This window comes from Balaenoptera borealis (genome assembly GCF_965194805.1).
Source record: "Balaenoptera borealis genome assembly, chromosome: 11".
In the NCBI taxonomy this organism is placed as follows: domain Eukaryota; kingdom Metazoa; phylum Chordata; class Mammalia; order Artiodactyla; family Balaenopteridae; genus Balaenoptera; species Balaenoptera borealis.
The window spans coordinates 66,521,461-66,543,088 of NC_138868.1; the positions used below are offsets into that span (position 1 = coordinate 66,521,461).

At 38.9% G+C, this 21,628-nt stretch overlaps 1 protein-coding gene and 1 long non-coding RNA gene across 6 annotated transcripts in view; one reads left to right on the forward strand and one right to left on the reverse strand.

The window, feature by feature from the left end:
* LOC309605137 overlaps nt 1–21,628 on the forward strand; it is a 394,782-nt gene that overhangs the window by 190,924 nt on the left and 182,230 nt on the right. For both annotated transcript variants that reach the window (XR_014231242.1, XR_014231243.1), the window contains one exon: nt 5,604–5,702. This is a non-coding gene — a long non-coding RNA (uncharacterized lncRNA). The remainder of the gene's footprint in view (nt 1–5,603; nt 5,703–21,628) is intronic.
* GRM5 (glutamate metabotropic receptor 5) overlaps nt 1–21,628 on the reverse strand; it is a 547,875-nt gene that overhangs the window by 21,973 nt on the left and 504,274 nt on the right. The window lies entirely within an intron of this gene.

A 21,628-nucleotide genomic window follows, 5' to 3' on the forward strand; every position in this document is an offset into this window, starting at 1 on the left:
AATTGGGTTGCATAGTCAGAATGCTGCTCTAGAGCTTAAATTAAAAGAATATTAATATTAATAGAATAATAGAAGTATTCATGGTTCTTTACAAAGGGGTCCTTAAAAGTATTTTTGAATATCTTCTGTTAGGCTAATTTCCAGTTAATTTAAATTTTTTCATAGCTAATTTAGGACATCTACACTCTTCATGCCCCAAAGCTCTTCTTTCTGTCTCTATCTATGTCTCTCTGTCTGTCTCTCTCATGTACACACACACATACACACACACTCTGCCAGGTGCCCCTGCTTTTGAAACATCTTATTCTCTCATAACCCACTCTCTTTTGGTAAAAGATTTTACAAAACAAAATAAAAAATACAAATCCCAACTTATTCCAATAAAGCAAGAGATACATTAGACTTATTTAGACCTTTCAAATAGTTCTTGTATTCAAGGTGAAAATGTCATTTACAGATTGGGAAGCTTATCTTTGCTTTTGGATGGGACCCTTCTTCCTGTCTGTAACTATAATTACAGCTTAACTATGTTTACCAGATACTTAAATAAACCACATTTTCATTCATTCACTTATTCATTATTCCATTCACCATAATGTACTGTTTAAAGTAGCTAATGATGCTTTTATAGTCTCTGCTGCAGGTGTATAATTCTTTCCATTTGGGCTTATTTCAGAACTATAGAACTGTCAGTTAAAATAGTTAAAGATTTTCAGAATTTATAGCTCATAAAATATCATTGAAAATTACTTCTCTTATATAATAAATTCATATATCTTTTAGGCACTTACTAAAGCAGAGATATACATTACAGTTATGCACACATGTACACACATACTCTTGAGGTACTGTTTTACGTGCTTTACAAATATTAACTCAGTTTTCAAATAAAATGCTTTGTGATTATATTCAAGGTCATAATAGAAATAATAATGATAACAGAATATTGAATGTTCCTGGTTCTTTTTGGTATATTATCTTCAATTCTTAAAGCTACCCTACAAGGTAGGTGCTATTATCCTTACTCCAAAGAGGCAGGCATTGAGGATCAGGGTCCGTAAGCCCAAGCTTACAAGGTTTATGAATGGGGAACCCAGTATTAGAAAATGTGCCTCTCTGACTCCAAAGCTCATCTTATTTCCATTCATCTTCCATATAAGTAACAGTGTCAGTAATTTTAGAAACAAAACTATGAAGACTTATTATTTACCTTTTCTCTTCTAGGCCCCATTTTGCAAATAAGTAGTAGAGTTAATAAGGATGGCCAGTGGAGGAGCTAGTGTAGGACTTTATGTTGTGTTCCCTCATTTGGGTTCCTATAGATGCACTACATATGTCTAATTTACAGCATTCAAACCATTTACTGAATACTCCACGTGCAAGGCACTATGATAAGGAGCACGTGGATAGCTCTATGCCGTTGATAAGTTCATAGCCTGGAGTGGGAGGATGAAATGTAAGCAGATAATTTTTAAACAACGTGAGAAGTTTTATTATAGAAACGAATACAAGAAGGACTCCTAACCCATACTAGAATGGCAGGAAAAACTTCAGTGAGATATGATCCTAGGGTAAATCTTGAAAGATGAGTAGGAATGCAGTGTGAAAAGATGGGTAGGCAGGCAGAAGAAAAATCAAGAGCAAACAGCGTAGTATACATGGGGAAACAGTGCTTGGTATTTTTTACTGTAACCTAGGGTAAATAACACAAGGTAAAATGCACGGTGTGGATGGAGAGGCTAAGAAAAAAATGTGGTCAGAGTTGACATTTAGATAAAATACTATGGACTTGAGGGAATGGAACTAGAGATAGAGCGACTCATTCTGTTGCAATAGTTCATGTGAGAGATGATGAGATAATTCCTTGGGGTAGTGATAATACGGAGGAAAATTAGAGAACAGTTTCAAAAATATTTAGGAGGTAGAATGAGTAGGATTATCCTTGAGTTTAAGAGAGAGAAGTGTAGAATGCTACCTCAGTTACTGCCTTGGGTGGTGCACTTAACCAAGTTAAGAAAATATAGGAGAAGGAGTATATTTGGAGGAAGAAATAAAAAGCTTCATTTTGGAATATTGGGTTTGAGATGCTGGTGGAACATAAAATTGGACAAATTCAGTAGGCACATGGGTTTAAGAATCCAGAAGTTAGGGGACTGTTATGTACTTGGGAGCCATTAGCATACAGATGACTGCAAATACCGCGAGAATGGTTGAAAGTGCCCACAGAGAGCAGGTAAACTATGGGGTGGTGGAGGGAAGGGTTACAGACTCGCTCATTCTACCTGTTCACAAACTTCTATAACACTGTTAATGGAAGCATTCCCTCTAAATGTTTTCTGAGTACCTGCTATATGCTAGATACTGAATTCAGGGTTCTTCAATCTGCTATTTTTTCCCTTTACAGTCTCCAGGCTTGTAGATCTGTGCTCAATATAGCTTTGACACTTTGGTTTCTGGGCCATAATCTTAGCATGAAAAACTGTCACAATAGGTTTAAAAGATTTAAGAATGATTTGTTCTGAAATTAGCTTTAGTTGCCGTCTATGAAGATTTTTTTTTTTTTTTTTTTTTTTTTTGGTTCATTTTGTACCTCCTTTGTCCAGGAAGCTCTAGTTCCTCTTTACTCAGTTCTACAAGAGCCCATGTTCATCTGGTGAATTTAAAAGATATGGGGGTAATCACTCAGGATTGGATAGTAAATGTAATTTCTCCATAATGATTTGAATAAAAAATTCCATTTCTTTACTCCCTTTCCCCTGTCTCTGCCAATATCTACTAGACACTGGATTACTGAAATTTCTATATAGGCTACGTGGTCCAGAATGGATAAATGAGTCCAGAATGAGGTGAAAGACCAGAATAAAATGAACAAATTCAAAGAAGAATGTGTATATTAGGTGAAATAGCAGGTATTGTGGGGATGATGCCTGAAGCTAGAAGGAAAAGAGAGAGTTTGCTATTAGACATAAGGACTCCTATGGGAGGGAGATTCAGGTAATATGTTTACCAGAGGTAGGATGGCTAAAATGATAATTCTAATTGCATTAGAATTTAATCATTACAGTTGAGAAATGAGCCCATGGTGATGGTTTCCTCTTTATATAGGCACTAAAGTAACCCAGAATGATAGCAGAGCTTGGGGTGGACAGAAATTCTTTACCCAGAAGTTGGTAGTAAATAGTAATTTTAAAGAAAGTTGCAAGATAGAGGGATAACTAGATGTCAAGAGCCTCAATGAAGGCGGTTTTTCACTTTTACATTTCTGTATGACATGTGGAATATGTCTGGAAGTAGCATGGAGTTGCTGACCCCCAGCTCTGTGCCCTGAGGAGTATGTGATGTGGAAGGATAAGTAACCTTCTATGAAAGGCCTACAGGGGAAGGAATGTCCTTAGGAGAGAACCAGGTTTTAGGTAAAGAAAATACAGTAAATGGAGTGTTTAGTGAAGAGGTTGAAGTTGAAGGAGGGTCTTTATCAAGAAATAGGGATTACAGACAGAGCCTTCAAATGGTTTGGAAGGGAAAAGTCCAGTGGGTGAAACAAAGACCAGTATGTGTAAATGGAATTTTCCAACACGATACTGTTTCTGAGATGCTAGGAAGAGTCCATGGTAAATTCTCTCACCTTCCCTTAATGTCAAGTGCAAAGATTTTCCATCATCCATGAGCGAGGAGGCTGAGGAAGCAAGTGCTGTTGTGAATAGACATCCCATGGCATATTTGGAGGGATGTTTTCTGATACATATTGCAGACTCTCTGAGTATGTGGTTGAGATGAGAGGGGAAAAACAGCATTGAGATCCTAGAGGTCTCAGTAGTAGAGGGAAAAAAGGGACAGAAAAGGAGAAAGCTGAAGGTGCCAGAGGCACATTTCCCTGACTCCATAATTTAGTCAAGGCCTTGTCCTGCCCAAAGTGTTGTTCCTTCCAGTAACTAAAATTATCTTGAGAAATAGTTTTCTTTTACCATCTTCTCTCCCACACTGACTCACACTATGCCGCATACTCTACTCTTTGAAGGAGCGTTGAGCTAATTCTTCTGAACTCTTAACAACGCCCAGCTCATTTTCTGCTCCCACACTGGGTATCATTCAGTTTAGTGCAAACCACAGGGAGACATTTTCTCCTTTGTGTAGAAACCACTGTACACATATTTTACTTTATTCTATCATCCTTTAAAATATTTAGAGGAAAAAAAAAAAACCCAACAGTGGTCTGTCTTAGAGGTCAATGAAAGGAAGATGGAAAATGTTGGAAATTTCATGTGTGTTTTCTGTGTAAATTCAATATGGAATGGTCACCAACAGGGCAGGAGAGAAGGATTGGGGAGTTAGTGTGTAGGAGGGTGTTTTTAAAGGAAATCTCTCATTTAAACCATTATGAATGCATCCCATTTACGAAGTAAATTTAAATCCTCTTTTTCCTCAACTGCATTCTGCTATTCAGAATAGAAGTATGTATGAGCAGAGATGAATGATATGGAAGGAAAGAGTCTTTTCCTCAAAAATATAAATTATTGAAGTAGTTATAGAACAAATCACTTTGTCACAGAAAACCCAATAAGTGATTTTCACACCAAAATTGCTGTCAAGAAGGCAGAGTTTTGAGGCTAAGATTAAGCATAAACCTAGAAAACTAGAGAATTAAAAAAAGATGATGAGTGAATAAAACTTGTGAATGAATACGTGGATGAATAAATGAATAAAATGGAAAGGTAACTCGGGGGGTTATCAAATCTCCAAAGGGCTTTGCTGTTATTGTTGTTGTTTGTTTTGCTTGGTTTTGTTTTGTTTTTATTAAGTGGAAACTGAAGCAACTTTGTAGACTTAGGTCAAGAGACCAAGGAAGAGAGAAAAAAAATTAAAGATGTTTGGGGAAAGGGAATACCTAATGCAGAGTTTTGAGATAAAACAATTACAGAAAAAAAGGAAAGAACACACTTTTTTCACTTGTACGTCATAATTAACCAGTTGGCATATACTGCAGGCTTCATCTTCACACCATACCCAGAATCTGACCATTTCTTACCACCCTCTCTATTTACTACCCTGGTCCAAGCCACTGTCATCTTTTACAATGAAAATTATACTAGCTTCCCAAACTGGCCCTGCTTCTGTCCTTATGAAAACCCTCCCCACCACCCAACCCATCCAGTCTCCACACAGCAACCAGAATAATCCTGTCAATACAAACATCTTTTTTATCACTTCTCTGCTCAACCCATCTCCCTGAGTAAATCTAAATTTCTTATAACGGTTTACAAAGTCCTATATAATCTTCTCCCTCTATTATTTCTCTGATCCCATAACTTACTTTTTTCCCCCTTCCCCACTTTGTTCTGCTTGAAGCCACCAGCCATCCTCCCACTAAAGTGCCGTTTGCTTTGGCCATTTCCTCTGCCTTCAGTGCTTCCCCACAAAATATCTTGAGACTACCTCCTTTAAATCTTTTCTCAAATGTTCCTTTCTCAATATAGCCTGCCATGACCACCCTGTTTAAAAATGCAACTGTGACCTCACTCTTCGTACCATTTCCTGCTTTTATCTTATCCAACATAATTTATATTTTACTTATTTGTTTTATTTACTGTCTTTTTTCCCGGTAGAATCTTCAAAAGAATGTGAGCTCTATGAAGCCATGATATTAGACTGTTTTCTTCACTGCCATCTTTCCAGTGCCTGTGACATTGCCGAGCTTATTACAGGTGATGATATTTGTTGAATGAATATATGCATAAATGAATGAATAAAAGGAGAACCATGTTATGGGAAAATATTCAGGTGGGGAGGAGGAAAGATGAGCAAGCTCGTGCTAAACGACATGAGATCTCTCAAAGTTGGAATGATAATCAGTGAGAGTAGAATGGGTGGAATTTGAGGTTTGTGAAAGTATGGGTAGAAAAGTGAAATAGCCACTTTGGGCAGGAAGCTTATGGAGTAAGCAAAAAATCTAAGGAAAATGATTGGCAGGTAAAACACAGAAGGTTGTACAAAAGATCCTCAGTTAAAAAATGTATTTGCCTCTCTTTCACATAGCCCCATTCTTCATACCAAGCTGTCCCATTCTGACATTGAGGAGTTAGATGCTGATTAGACTAAGGTGATAATGGTAACCCATTTTACTTATCAGTTTCAGCCAATGATCATGAGAGAGGGTATTCTGGACATTTCTAATGAATTTTTTAGTCTTATCAAGAAAACACTGGAAAACATGGTCCCTTTTTGCTGTGGACAGTTGTTTGGATGTGATACCTGACAATGTTACAACCATGCCGCGGGCATGAGAGAAGTTAAGGCAACATTCCAAAAAATGGTGGCATGGAAGATTAAAGGAACATAGGTCCTAGGCAATGTCTCTGAGCCACTGAATTAGCCTCTTTAACCTCAGAACTTCTTTTTATGTGAGATTGGTTTCTTTATAATGTAAGCCACTCTGAATTAGATTTTAGATTCTCTAATGCCAGCACCCTCCTGCCTCTTACCTTGCTTCATTACTTTCTCTACCAAGGCTGAGTCCAAGAATTTTCTAAGGTTGTTTATAGCATTTACTTATGCTTAGGTATTTATAAGTGTGTGTGTGTGTGTGTGTGTGTTTATGAAAACCCTAAAGAAGCAAGTTACTACCAAATACTTTATCTTACCTAACCATTTGTATTCTTTTAAATAGTGTTCCTTTTTTATACATATTATTGTATATAAAAAGTGTGAGAGTCTTCATAGAGTTAGATTTGTATAGAAAAAAAAAGAGGGAGATAGACTGGGTAAAACAAAGTATTATGTTCTCAATAATCCACATTTAGAGAATGCCTAAACAGTTCACCCTTATAACCATGGTACAAACACCACTGTTCACGTATCAGAAGCTATGCTAACTGTAGTCACAACTAGAGCAGTATTGTGATTTATAAGATTTCAGATGACCAAAATATATTTTTCATATACATTTGGTCTTTCTCCACCGTTCCTGGCTCACAGCTCTAAAAACTCTTGAAATTTCCTAAGTATTGAGAGTGATAAATGTGTCTTCTGTGATATTAATGAGGTGATTTTGGAACTCAGCTAAGGATGGGGCCTGGTTGCCCAGTGGACCGAACCATGTGATTAGAGGGTTAGAACTTTCAATCCCACCCTTTTGACCTCCAGGGAAGGGAAAGGGGCTGGAGATTGATTTCAGTTGCCAATGGTCAGTGATTTAATCAATCATACCTATGTAAGGAAGCCTCCATAAAAACCCAAAGGACAGGTTTAGAAACTTCCAGGTTGGTGACTTGTAGAGATGTTCAGAGTGCAGTGCCCGGAGAGGGCCTGGAAGCTCTGTGTCTCTTCCCACATACTTTGCCCTATTCACCTCTTCCATCTTGTTCTGAGTTCTATCCTTCTACAATAAATCGGTGATCCAGTAAGTACAGTGTTTCTCTGAGTTCTGTGAGCCACTATAGCAAATTTATCCAAGCTGAGGAGGGGATTGTGGGAACCTCTGATTTATAGCCAGTCAGTCAGAAATACAATTTGGACTTGGGACTGGCTCTGACTTCCAAGGTAGGGGCTGCGGGAACCTCCAATCTATAGCTGGTTGGTGACAGCTGTAGGGGAGGGCAGACTTGTGGGACTGAACCCTTAACCTGTGGGATCTGATGTTATCTTCAGGTAGGTAGTGTCACAATTGAGTTGAATTGTCAGACACCCAGTTGGTGTTCAAAGAATTGCTTGTTGGTGTGGGGAGAACCCGCCCATAATTGGAACTGAGTCCAGGAACCCAGAATAACCAGTTATTATCTGTTCAGTGTTGCGTTCTCAAACTGATTAACTAGTGGGAACTATCACAAGTTCAAGCACTTACAAGGACTTAGATAAAGTTTTTGGTCGCATATGTTTGCAGAATTGGTATTGGCCGGCATGGATTTGCCAGATATTTCCCTCAATTACCTTTCATGTCACTAGACTAGGAAAACGTCAAGAAAAACAAAGAAGAGACAAATGAAGAAAACAAAGCTTAGTGTCCCTATGCGCTTATCCGTTACCTAGTCAGTTATAGATCCACATAAAAGTGGTCCTGGCTTTACTCAGTGAGGATTTTGGAATTCTCTTCCAGGCGCCATCCTATTTGAGCCGATTATAGCCAATTTAGGAGCCAGTTTTTGTTTCTCAGTTCTCCCTTTCCCTTTGCCTCCCTGGCTTTGGACAGGATGTTTCTGCCTTTAGTTTTCAATCTTGACTTCGGTGCAGTCATTGTCCCCACTTTCCCTCTGTACCAGTGCAACCTTTCTAGCAGCTCTGGGCGCATTCAACCTTGTTCCCGTGTTGGTTTACTCAAACACCAGGCTAGACCTTTGGACTCCAGGCCAAGTTCGGATCGAACACCTACCCTAGGTGATATCTTTAGCGATCACCCAGAAACACAGTTTCTGATTTTAAGATGTATGAGGCAGAGCGCACACACTACATTTTACTTTTCAGATTTATTGACCCATTACCCTTAGGATCGTCCTACTGTTATCCTGACAGTGATAAAGTAAGGAGAGAAACTATGAAATAGATTTGAATAGCATTTAAAATATTGCAGAAAGCTTTTCTTATATCATTTAATTTTCTCAACAAACTTAAGTAATGTAATTATTATTCAGATAAGGAATCTGTGGCTCAGAAAGCTTCCCAGTCTGGCCAAGGCCCCATAAGCGGTAAGTCACAGAAATGGGGCTAGAAACCAGACATCTTACCTCCAGATATCATGCTCCTTATTAACGCCTCACCTTTTTCTTCATTTTATGCTGAAAAAACCCCCTTATCTAAATAATCTGATAACCCATTTGAGAGACTGAAAAGGTCACACATGAAAGTAGCCGTGTGTACTTAGTAGAGTTAGGCTTTGAGCACAATATAAACTTATTTTTTCAAAGGTCAAATTTGACTACACAGTGGCCGAGTGGAATAAATCACCCTCCAGGCCCCCACCATTTCTCTGACGGGAGTTTGCATATACCCAGGAATACACAAAAGTCTGAAGGCTGTGAAAGAGGCATCTCTGAGAAGTAGATCAGCGTTGATGTGTGGGAGACTGTGTGACAGCAGAAGACAGACAGGATGAAGTGGCAGGGTATTTCAGCCACTCTAAGGTGTTACAAAGAGAGCTGAAGGAAAGCCCAAGTCATCCTTTCAAGTCAGACTGGTCAAAGGAGAATTCTAGATGTAAGCAGAAGGGAAGTTCTCATGAGTGAATCTTCAGAGAGGAAGAGTAAGGCCAAATCTAGTTCATTATCACAAAGTAATCTTGCAAAGGAATTCCCCACTCCGGTCTCATCCTTCTGCCCTCTCTGTGCCCATACATAAGTAAACATATTAGAGCGGTTTACTACATGTTCTGGCAGATCTTGTGGTCTCCATGTACAGAAAAACAGCATTTGCCCAGACTTGAAATGTCAATTTGATTCATTCAGAGATTTCAGATTAAAAACAAAAACTGAGCACGATCAATAGGCCCAGAAAATAATGTCAGCAATGAATATAAGTTGCAGAAGTATTTGAGAAGCTACCAGGGAACATAGTACCCTGTCCTTTATCAAATAAAAGGAAGGTAGACGTTGACAGTTGGGGAAGCGATGCAAATCAGCAATTCAAATGTAAAGAATCAGCTATATTGACCCAGTCATTCTATTCAGAGGAATTTATCCTAAAGAAATAATTCAACAGAAGCTTGAAGGCTCCTTTGCAAAGATTTTTCCCTTCAGTGATATGTAAAATGGCAAAAACTATACAAAACAAGAAAAAAAAACCCACTGGAGAATAGTTTAATAAATTACAGCAAAGCAATATTATGGAAATGTGTTAAATTTTGTATTGAGTAAAGCCTTTCATTTAGCTTCCAGAGAACTCTCGAAGGTTGTATTTTAATCCCACTTAGGATAAGAACTTGTCTTCAGATATGAATCATCTTAAGTCATTGCCTTTTCACTGTGTACTTTCCTTTGACATTGCTACTTGTTTCACAATCAGTAGAAACTCAGGAAGATACAGATTTTAAAACTAATTCCAAGGTGCTTTACAAGCTTACACAACATCCTCGATAGGGAAAACTTTTCAGGGAGGAGCAAAATGTTGACCAGAAGGAGGGTCTCCATATGAGAACAGGATCCGCCGAAAGAAACATTGCAGTAGCATTAATTTAAAATTGCTGGTTGCTATCTTAGGGTTGAGGAGTTTTCAGACAAAATAATTTATTCTTCCTAAAGACCGATGAGTAGTTTTCCAGCAGGAATTTTTCCTAACATTTTTGTGCATGGAAACTGGAAAAGCTTTGGAGTCAGACCAAGCTGGGTAATAATGACAGTGAGAGCCAATATTTACTGAGCCCTTGGAATAGACCAGACACATTCTATACCAAAGTTTACTGATTTAATCATTGCAACAGCCCTTTGAATTAGGTACTTCTATTATCCCTATTTTACAAATGAGGAAGAACTAGGACACAGGGAGATTAAGTAACTTGCCCAAGGTTACTGGATTGGTTAACTATGATGCATATTATCACTAAAATGCTGGTTATAAACACTAACTGGGCCATTTGTTGGGCTATTCTGTCTTTAAATTTTAAATGGCTTAAGGTACACAGGCAAGTGTGCTATTTTTCAAATCTTTTCATCTTTTTCCTGATCTGGCTTGAGCCGCTGCCTTTGTTTTTTTTTTTGACCCTTACTACCCTAGAAGATTGGAAGCCTGATCCCTCTTCAGTGTTGACCTCGATTACAGTTTGCCCTTAGCAACTTGGTTTTCTCCATCTGAGAGCCATTGGAGCCCACACCTCAGTGCTTCTCTATGGAAGCAGATTTGCTCTGAAGCTAATGGGGAATCGGGGCCCCTCATTCACAGCAGTCCCTTGCAAGGCCCTGTTCCCACTTTTGTATTCACATTTTTCAACCTTTCTCTTAAATAGAGCCCCCCCCCCCGCCCACCCCAACTGCATGAACTTTAAGTCTCACCAAACTTCAATCTACCCCTGCTTCCCAGAGTTTGCCTCCATCTCATAAGGATATCATAAACTAGCTGTGTTACATTAGGAGACTTGCTGATGCTTTCTGAGTTACAATTTCCCTATCTGCAAAATGGAAAAATGTTGGGGATCAGGTGAGGTAATTTATGAAAGATTCTTGATCTTAGTAGGTGCCTATTACTGTTATTTTCCTACCTGTCATTCTAATAACTTCTATGTCCCGGCAGGTTTTCCCCAGACAGTTCTGGTACAAAATATTTTGTCCTGTTTTCTCTACATGTCCCCTAATACTTATGAAACTGTGAGTCCTCCTATGGGATATGACCTGTATCTTCTCCATTAAATCCTGTGGGTTAATGAATCTTTGATTTTTAGCACCATCCAGACCTGGCTTGCATGCTCCCACATGCCCTAACTTAGGCTGCTGTGATTTAGGCTGGATTTGAAAATGATCTGGAGACAGGTGATGTTCTCTTTATTTTATCTCAGCCTGTCACCCCTGTTAATCTCAAATAGAACCCTGTTCTCTTCCTTCATACCCTCATTTCAAATTATAACTCGATATCAGTTTGCTTACTAGTTTATGATCTGTCTTGCTCATTAGCCTGTAAAGTTCATGGGAGCAGGGTCACGTCTGTTCTTTTCACAAACGCCTAGCATGGGGCCTGGCATATAGTAGCAACTCAACAAATGCTTTTCTGCACGTGTGCAGCCACGAAGATGGTAAAAGCAAGAACATTTATCACAGGTGAGGCAGTAATATTTATCCAAACCTGACTCCAACTAAAGCGGCTCTCCCCTTCTGTTGTACACAGACGGTCATGCACCAGTTCTTCTTATCTCAACGGAGTTGTTGTGTTTGTCACCCTCCTTTCTTCCTCTAGTCCTCTTCCTTCACCTTGGTTGTTCCCATCTCACATCCGCACACAAAACTTTTCCTTCTTTTTTCTATTCCTCTGTCTCTTAGGCTACTGAGGAACACACAAAGTGTTTCCAAATATTGCAAAAAATCTTAGTTCCCATTTCTCTCAGCTTTTAAAATCACTTGATTTTGATAAGACCAAGATGAGGTAGTGGTAGTCGAGGGAGGTTGGGGAGTTCCTGGTCCCTGTATGTATGTGAGGGGCGAGGGCTGGGCGAAGGCATGCTTACTGGGACAGTTACAGTTGCCTAAGAGTGGGAATGGAACCCAAAGAGAGGGAAGCAGTCTCAGCAAGTCCTGGGTCTGCCAGATTGTGCTCTTACATGAGCTTCAGGAGAACCATCTCCACTCCATTATACTGGACACAAGGTATTAATCACAGGTCTATGGCTAGGGACCGCCTGTCCACTTTCCTTCTATTCTTCATCCCATTGTTTTAATAGTATCATTTTAATAGAGGAAATTATATTTTTCCTGGTCTTAGGATAATGTCTTGTGGTTTATTATAATCACATATAATTACAACAGATGTATTTACTAATTTTGCCATTTCTAAGCAGATTCCTCATTGTTCAGTGTCTATCACAATAAATCTAAAGTGAGATTTAATTTCATAATGGTAGATAACCAAAGAAACATTACATAAAAATGATGCTCTAAGCTCTTATCTTCAGTGTTTAGTCTCTTGTGTTTCTTAAGTACTTACTATGTACCAGATACTGAACTAGTAGTTGCATGGTGATCTAGAAATTCAGGAGTTTATAATGATAGAATGTAATAAAATAATGTATACAGTTATACAGCATCATGTATATTACATGTATATACATATATACACATACTACACATATACACACACAAAATACCACACATCTCTATATAATCATACACAAATACACACATACAGATAGATACACAGTAATTCTCCAAGTTTTTCTAAATGCATTGGGCTTTAGTTTGCTTGAGATAGGCAATACATCGTGGTAATTGAGTGTACTGGCTTTGGAGTGAATCAACATGGGTTTGACTTCTAGCAATACCACTTACTTACTGTGTGATTTTGGGTAACTTATATAACTTTTCTTAAATTTCATCTTTGGATAATGAGAGTGGTACTACTTAACTCACAACACTGATGTTTTACATGGATTTTAGCATTTATTTTCACAAAGACATTATGAGGTTGGTACTATTATCATCCCCATTTTACAGATAAAGAAACTGACTCACAGAGTGGTTAAGTGACTTGCTCAAACTCACATGGTCGGGGCGGGGGCAAAGTCAGACACATATCTGGGCTGTTGAACTCTAACACTTGTACTCTAGAACATTAGATTAAAGAAAATAACCGAAATTGCCAAAGGGATGACTAAAAGAGAAAATAAAACTCAATTTAAAAAAAATCAAGGAGAAGCCAAAGAATAGGAAAAGGAGAAAGAGGAAACATATGTGCCAGGCACTGTTAGGCATTTTTGTACATTGTCTCAAAACATCCTTACAACCCTGGGAAGGGGGTAGAGATGACCTTTTTAAAAGGAGAACTGTAGTTCACATAGCTGATGAATGTTGATGTTGCAATTCAATCTAGGTCCTTCTGATTATAAATAATACACTCAGGCACATATTGTGCATCCAGATTTGTAGCATAGTGCTTGGTTCTGTAGTTGGCTTTAAGAAACATACATTTCACAGCCTCTGAGCTCAAGGAGCTTAGAATCTAACGGGGATGACAAACATGGGTGCTGTAAACAAGAAGAGAACACTACATTCATGGTGAAGGTAACAACACCTATTGTGTGGGTGGCTAGAAAGGAAAGATCCTAGGACTACAATGGAAGATGTCACAGCAGACCTTGAACCTCACCTGGCCTGCGAGTCTGAAGCTTGGTACCTTGTGCACAGTCACTGTTTGTTGAATGCATAAGTGATAAGCAGAGTTAGTTAAGTGAAAAGACATAGTTCTTTTTCTGTTACCTTTCCTCCTCACACAGGACCTATTAGAACTGAAGGGCTTAGCTTTCCCTTTCATCCCTCGAGAGAGGGCAGGGTGCAGAGAGGGGAGGAGGGCGAAACCAAGAGGGGCAAGCTTACTGCCTTGCCACTTAATGCCAGGTCAGAGACTACATCTGTGTCTCAGTGTCCACAGCAGTGACTGGAGCCTGGTAGGGCTCAATGAAGAAATGTGCTGAATGAAAGAATAAATGAATGAGAAAAAAAGATGGATTACTTCAGGGAAGGCCTACAGAAAAAAACATGCCAACCAGGGTCCATACCATCATGTTATCATTTCTTTGAGGCCTTTCCCTTCCCCTCTTATGTAACTGTTTCCTTTTCTGTGCCCCTGCAGACCCCCCTTCAAAGACTTAAACCTCCTGCAACTCTCTACTGACATTATTTCCTTACATCTCTGGCTCTACTAAGAGGAGGGGAGTTATCTAGGGGAAGGAAGGTATTGTATTCATCTTTATATCTCTAGTGCCTAAAATATCAGCTAGCTCAGCAGACAACATGATGAATAATAGATTCTCAGCAAAGAGTATCTAATTATTATTGTTGTTTGGATAATAAACATCACTGAGTAGAGAACCTTGCTTTCCTGTGACTCACGTCTGCCCAACTTTCCTCTTTCTAACTTGTTTTTCTTGCCTGCTATACAGCTTACATCTTTCTACCTCTTGTATTACCGACTCCCTTTCATTCACTAAGTTTAATTTTGATTCCATTCTCCATAAAAGTGTGTATTGCTCCCTTGTGTCTCCTTTAGTGAAACTGCCCCGGAACCCCTTTTTGGCATTTCTGCCCCCTCCTGCGGGTCTCTGCTGCCCTCTAGGGGGCCTTGTTCATCACATACTTCTCGGGACCCAGTTTGATCTGCACTTGGCAGCACAGACCTTGGTTGGGATTGCTGGGCTTATGGCAGGGCTGCCAACCCCCAAGGCTCCTATGCCTGCTCCTGCAGCCCCCAGTTTATAAATTTGTGGCTGTCTAGTATAATGGGTTTAGGAATATGAACCTGGGGCATAAGCAAGCAAGGAGGCTGGCAAGAACTGAAACCCACCACAAGTGGAGGTTTTGAGGAGGTTGCCATGGGATCTCAGTGCTTTTGGTACCGAGAGGATCCTCAGTTGTGAGTATCCCACCTGCACTTTGGTAGTTTGCATATAATGTCAAAGTTTATTCTATGGAATCCAGCATCCGACTAATGAGAGTGTTCTACCTGATAAATGGATGATGATTTCCGTCTTTGCTTGGGCCTCTGTGATATAACGAACTTCCTCAAAGAGTTGGGCCTTGGACTTCTCTGGTGGCGCAGTGGTTAAGAATCTGCCTGCCAATGCAGGGGACACGGGTTCGAGCCCTGGTCTGGGAAGATCCCACATGCCGCGGAGCAACCAAGCCCGTGCACCACAACTACTGAGCCTGCGCTCTAGAGCCCGTGAGCCACAACTACTGAGCCCACGTGCCACAACTAAAGCCTGCACGCCTAGAGCCTGTGCTTCGCAACAAGTAAAGGAACTGCAATGAGAAGCCCGCGCACCACAACAAAGCATAGCCCCCGCTCGCCACAACTAGGGAAAGCCCATGCGCAGCAACGAAGACCCAATGCAGCCAAATAAATAAATAAATAAATTTTTTTTTAAAAAAAAGAAAAGTTGGGGCCTCAGTGGTTTTTTTTTTGGTTGTTGTTAAAGCCCAAACCAATATCTGGTTACCATGTCCAGTGGTGATGACTCTTAGCTTTATCTAATTTGACTTCTCTGTAACACTGGAACTATTGATCACTCCTTCATGTATGGATCATTCTTTTTTCTTTTGTGTTATCACTTGTATCTAGGTCTCAGATGTACTTAATACTAATATTCGGGAATTCTTTGTCTATTTATCAGACTTTCCTTTATCTAGTCCGTGGGCTCTGCCCTTTGCTCTTCCAAACTGTACTTGAACCACCAAACTCTTTTGATCTGCAGGCCAGTTTTTCTAGCAGCTTCTTGGATTTGTTCACTTAGATGTCTCTTAGGATTTTCATGTTTAACAATTCCAAAACGGAGCTCATTTTTCTTCAGACTTTCTCTCCTTTACCTTACCATCTTTGGTCCCAAATTTCTGCTCATTTAGTCTGATTATCGTCAAATGTGAATGGCTCCCCCAGCCTTTTATTTTAATGTCCCTCTTGGACTTCTTCGCTGATTTCATGGGGCATAGTATTAACATCTCCAAAACTTCACACTTGATTTTATCCTTCAAGCTTCTCCTCCCCAAGTCTGAATTACACAGGTCCCAGTTCTCCCATTTATACAGGCCAAAAACCTAGGGCTCATCTTTATCTTTAATTTTTCTCTTTTCTTCACATACAACATAACAATGATTAAGTCCTGTCGTTAAACTTTCTACTTGAAACCATCATAATCTCTTACCTAGCCCATCCCAATGGTCTTCTAGCTGATTTCTCCCTTCTCTTCTTTCCACTCCATGTTGTATTCTATCTGTGTAAACCAGAGGGATCTCTTTAACATATTAATCTCATCATGTAACTTCTCGAACCTGCCAAAGCTTCCCATCATATTCAGGACAAAGTACAAAATCTGTACCTCACCTCATCAGATCTCCAAGTGCCCATCTACAATTTTCTCTTACCATCCTCTCACCTTCTTATTTTATTCCATGCACAGTGGACTTTGCTTGTCCCCTAAAATGACAATCTGATTCCCGCCTCAAAATCTTTTCACTTGCTGTTCCCTCTGCCTGAAACACTTACCCTCCACCTCTCCGATCCTTATGTATCTTATTTTCTCTCTTCATTTTGCTTTCTGTTCAACTTCTTCAGAGATGCTGTTATGACACCATAACTAAAAATGTCTAAAATCACTCCCTATCCAGCCCACTCTAGTTCTTCACCTTTCTTCGTTATTTTAATGGCAGTTATACCTATATGGAGTTGTATTATGCATTTGTTTACTTTTTATTGTCATTCTCTCTGACTGCAGTTGAAGTTCTGTGAGGGTTGAGATTTTGTTTTCATTACCACTTTATCCTCAAAGAGAGAACAGATCCTGGTACACAGCACATTCTCAGTGAATAATTGCTGGGTGTAGTGGTGAACAAAGTTAGGGTATTGAAACGTATTCCAAGTCCTCTGTCACATAACTTTTGCTTTATCTTCAATGGGACCATATATATATATGTATATATATACACACACACACACACACATATATATGAAATATATATATAATGTATTACGTATTAGTACTTTTATTGCAGTAGAATAGTTAACGTAATGCAGTTTGGTGGTAATTTGTCTAAATAAAACTTTCTTCCTTTTAGAAAGATGTCTGTATAAAAACTATAGCATTCAAAACTAAGGCAGAATTTTTCTGTGTACTATGGAGAATTCATAAAGATTGAAGGTATGGAAGAAATTAAAAATTTTTATTACAGAGATAAGAAATCACACACGTTATAATAACTTAAAGGGTCTCTATCTCATATATATACACATATACACACACAGACACACAAACACAAACACATACATATCTCCGTCTAAGTGAATGGTGAAGTCGTTAATAATGGGCTCTATATGTTGAGAACTTCTGTGGACCAGATGGTGAATAATGGCTTTATAAATGGAATAAGGTGGATCAGGTAAGAAGGGTGAGGACGAATGAATTTCATGGCCAGTAAATCATCTGTAGAAGCAGCAGTGTACAAGGAGTGTTTGGGGTCCATGCGTGAAGCAGCTTGACTTATGCAGAAGATTAAAGCTCAGGAGGAGAAGGAAGTAAGGTTGAAAAGGTAAGAAAGATAACCTGAAGACATTCTGAAGAGCTTTGAATTGTCAGTAGTGTATTTTTCAACATGTGGGAACTGAGGAAGTGCTGTTTTTGAGCTGGTCAAATGTATTGGGTTTATCACTACTGCAATAATTCAGGTGTACAGAGATAAGGTATTGGATTGTATAGCAGCTGTGGAAATAAAAATGAGGATAAAAATGTTTTAAAAAACATTTAAAATAGCATGTAATGTCTCAATAGCGTCTAATCTCTAATTACGTATGTTTAGGTTAAGGACAAGGACAAATTAAGCATGGCTAACTTTCTGATGGTGGGAAGTAACACTTGTTACATTTAACAGAAACACAGAAAAAACAAACCATTATAGAAAAATTTATAAAAGAGTGATTTTTGGATGTGTTGATGTTGAGATGATGCCAGGTATGAAGATGGAACTATCCGATTGTCATTTGGATAGTCAAAACTAGAGCTCAAGGAAGAATATTTGAGACTTGAAAGTACAATGATGGCTGAGTTCTCCAAAGAAGAGAACACAAGGAGAAAGGAGCCAGGGACCATGGATTGACCTTAGTGAACACAGACAACTAGGAGACAGGAAGTGGCCCCAAACAGCCCTGAACTCTGAACCTCTGTGTCTGTTATTATCTCTTGCTGGAACTTCTTCCCCCACCTAAGCAACTCAAACACTCCTACTAATCTTTCTTTTCCATGTTACCTCCTTTGTGAGTTTCTTTAGTATATCACTGAGAGTTGAAATTCTATAACTGATTCTCCCTTTGCAGACCGACAGGAATTTTTTTCCAGCTAAGGAGTAATGGAGGATATAACAGGGCACAGTGCAGGGAGCTTGAGGAGTTGCCCAGAGTCATGGGATCAGATCAGCTCAGTCCCAAGCGAAGTATACAATCTTAGAAAAATTATTTCATCTCTCGGAATCTGTACAAATTAAATAACATATTACACGTAAGATCAAAGAGCACATTGAAGGAGCTTGTTCTTTTGTTGTATGTGTGTATGTGTTAGGAGTTGTTGGGAGGAATGCAAGACAGATGGGGGCAGGGCAAATGACTCAGGAAAGGTAGAGAACTTACTTTAGCCAAGAAATTAGAGAAAAGGATATTCCATCTTTACTAAGGGAAACTAGATTACTAGATTTGAGGGAGGAGAAGGAATTGTTAACTCACAGAATTATGCCTGAGCCATACTCTTTTCTGGTATGGTTCTGCAAGAGATATGACTCGCATGCCCCAGATATGGTGTAGCTAGGCCAAGCAGGGCTAATGCAAATAAAAGGAACATTTCTGAAAACAGAACTTTGAAAAAAATGCTTAGTTTACCCCACCATCCAACAATTTATATCAGTTAATCAAAAACATTTAAATTCAAGTAGTAACAAATGAGACCACTAACATCACATGCAAATTAAAATTCACTGTAATCGCAGCATTCAAGGATATCAATTCATTATACAAAGGGAGGGTTTTAGATGCAATTCATCAAACTCATCCAGACATAGCCTTTTATAGCTCCACAAATATACTTCAATTATTGCAGAGCCAAACCATTTAATTAATCATTTCAAAGCATTTCTCTTCCCCAAAATTAAACACCTGAAACATATCATTTGTAATACTATAACCCACCAGATCTAAATCTTCTTAGCATTTGCTTTCTACATGCCCAGTGAGAGACAGAAATACATTTAAATGGTATATTGTTAGGCAGTGGTAGAACAAGACTTGAAAAGTTGACTTATTCTCTTGGAGAATGAACTACCATTGAGTGCTGATTCACCATTAGGGAAGGGACTAGGTCTTCACCAGAGACTAGAGAAGTGAATTTTTGCTGCTCACGCAACACATATGTACTGGAGAGCTTGTTAAAAAAGGTACTGTGTTAGTTGCTGGTGATGGAGACATAGAAGGCAATGCCTACAAGAAACTTACAGTCTACCAGGGAGAAAGACACAAACTAACACTATAATACAACTTGAAGAGTTCTGTATGAGGAGATCCAGAAAGTCCAGGGGAAATACAGTTTATAAAAGAGGTGTTATATTTGGGTTAGGAATTAGAGGGTAAGAAGGTGTTCTCTAGGTAAAAGGAAGAGAGATAAATGCAGATATTAGTAGAGGCAGAAAGAATAGAATACACACAGCAGGAGTATGACAAACAAAGAAATGGCTGAGGCATGGAATATTTGGGGAACTATGTCCAGGCTGGCATTGCTAGCATATGTAATATGTAATATGTAATATGTGTTTGGAGGAGCACTGGTCAGGCGGGAACGTTGGCGGATTGGTGGAGCAGCTTGGTGGCCGGGCCTCAGGTTGAGGAGGTCAAGTCTTCAAGGGCCAGGTCTTAAAGGGCTTTGTGAGCCGTGTGAAAGAGTTTATGATTTTTATATTTTAAGGCATGTATACCTACTAATTTGAATGCTGGGTAGTGTGATCAAATTTGTACTTTAGGAAGATCACTCTGGCAGCTGTTGGGACAGGGTGTACGTCAATAATAGAGATTTAGGACATTTTGTCAGTAGTTCAGACAATAGGTGACGGGGTCCTGATCCAGGGTACTATCATTGAGAATGCCAAAGATAAGGTAAAATAAGTAGAGAAAATGGTTGAGGAAAGTGAAGAGTCAGGAATGACACAGGGTTGGGCAAGTAGGTTGAAGGTGTAGCTTTTATCCAGAGAGGAAATATCAGAGGAAGAAGAGCCTTCAATGATAACTTCTTTTTTTTTTTTTTTTTTGAGAAGTTTTCATTTTATTCAACGTCGATATTTTTTTTTTATATGCAAGGTAATTCCAAACTTGCTGTTGGGGCAATAAGTATCAAGTATTAAAACTAGTACCAAGTCTTAAGTTGCAGAAATATATACTCTGAGATAGTGCAACAGACCCATTTTTAAGGCAATGAGAATTGTACATAGTTTCTGACAAGTTCTTTCACTTAGCACTTTCACAAGTGATGATGAAATCATTATTTAATTTCTTGGTCAAAATAACACTTTCCTCTGATGACTTCTGTCTCTTAGATGTTGTAATTATCCAGGATGTCAAATACATTTAATTCTAAAAATTTGACTTAAATATTTGCATAAAGTAGGTGCTTAAGAAATGTCTGGTGAATTTTAACTGTATCTAATCACTTTTAAAAGAAATCTTCACCATCTCAAACAGTTTTAAATTGGCAACTTTAGAAATAGTCTTCATTTGAAGAAAGGGAATAAAAAGAAATCATAAAACATAAATCATAACTGAGAAAAATGAAACCATATACTCAATCTGAATCTGCCTTTAGGAGACATATCCCATTCCTGGAGCAGTTTAGTTCAAGTCAGTGCTGTCTGCCTTATGCAGACATTTTAGCCAAGAAACTGAAATGTCCTTCTCATGTGTTCTTGCTCTGATGACCAAGCCAGATTGGCTTTGGGCCGTAACTGGATTATAACTCAGGGGGGTGTACTAGACAGTGGCTCTAAGACTCACAGAAAGAGAAAGTAGTGAGGGAAGCGGTTAACAAAAGAAAATGGGGCAACGAATAATCATTTAGTTTGTCGAGGAAGTTAACCAGGAGGATATCCAACCTAAATCAAATTACAGTGATGATGACACTTTCTCAAGTCTTTCTCAATCCTGACCTTTTGTTGATTCCTACATACAAACTCTTTACTACCCTTTCAAATACAGTCTTGGTGCTTATAATTTCTGATAGTGAAGGCTGTGGACTGCTTGGATTAGAATTCAAGGTCCAAATCCTTTCCAGATATCTGTCCTTGGCTAATTGGCTTTACTGCACTGTCTCTCAATTCACTCATTTATAAAATGACGCTGTTAATGTTACCTACTTCACAGGGTTGTCTTAAGGATTCAGTGAATGTTTATGAGGCACTGATAATCGTGCCTGAAACATTGTAAATGTTCAATA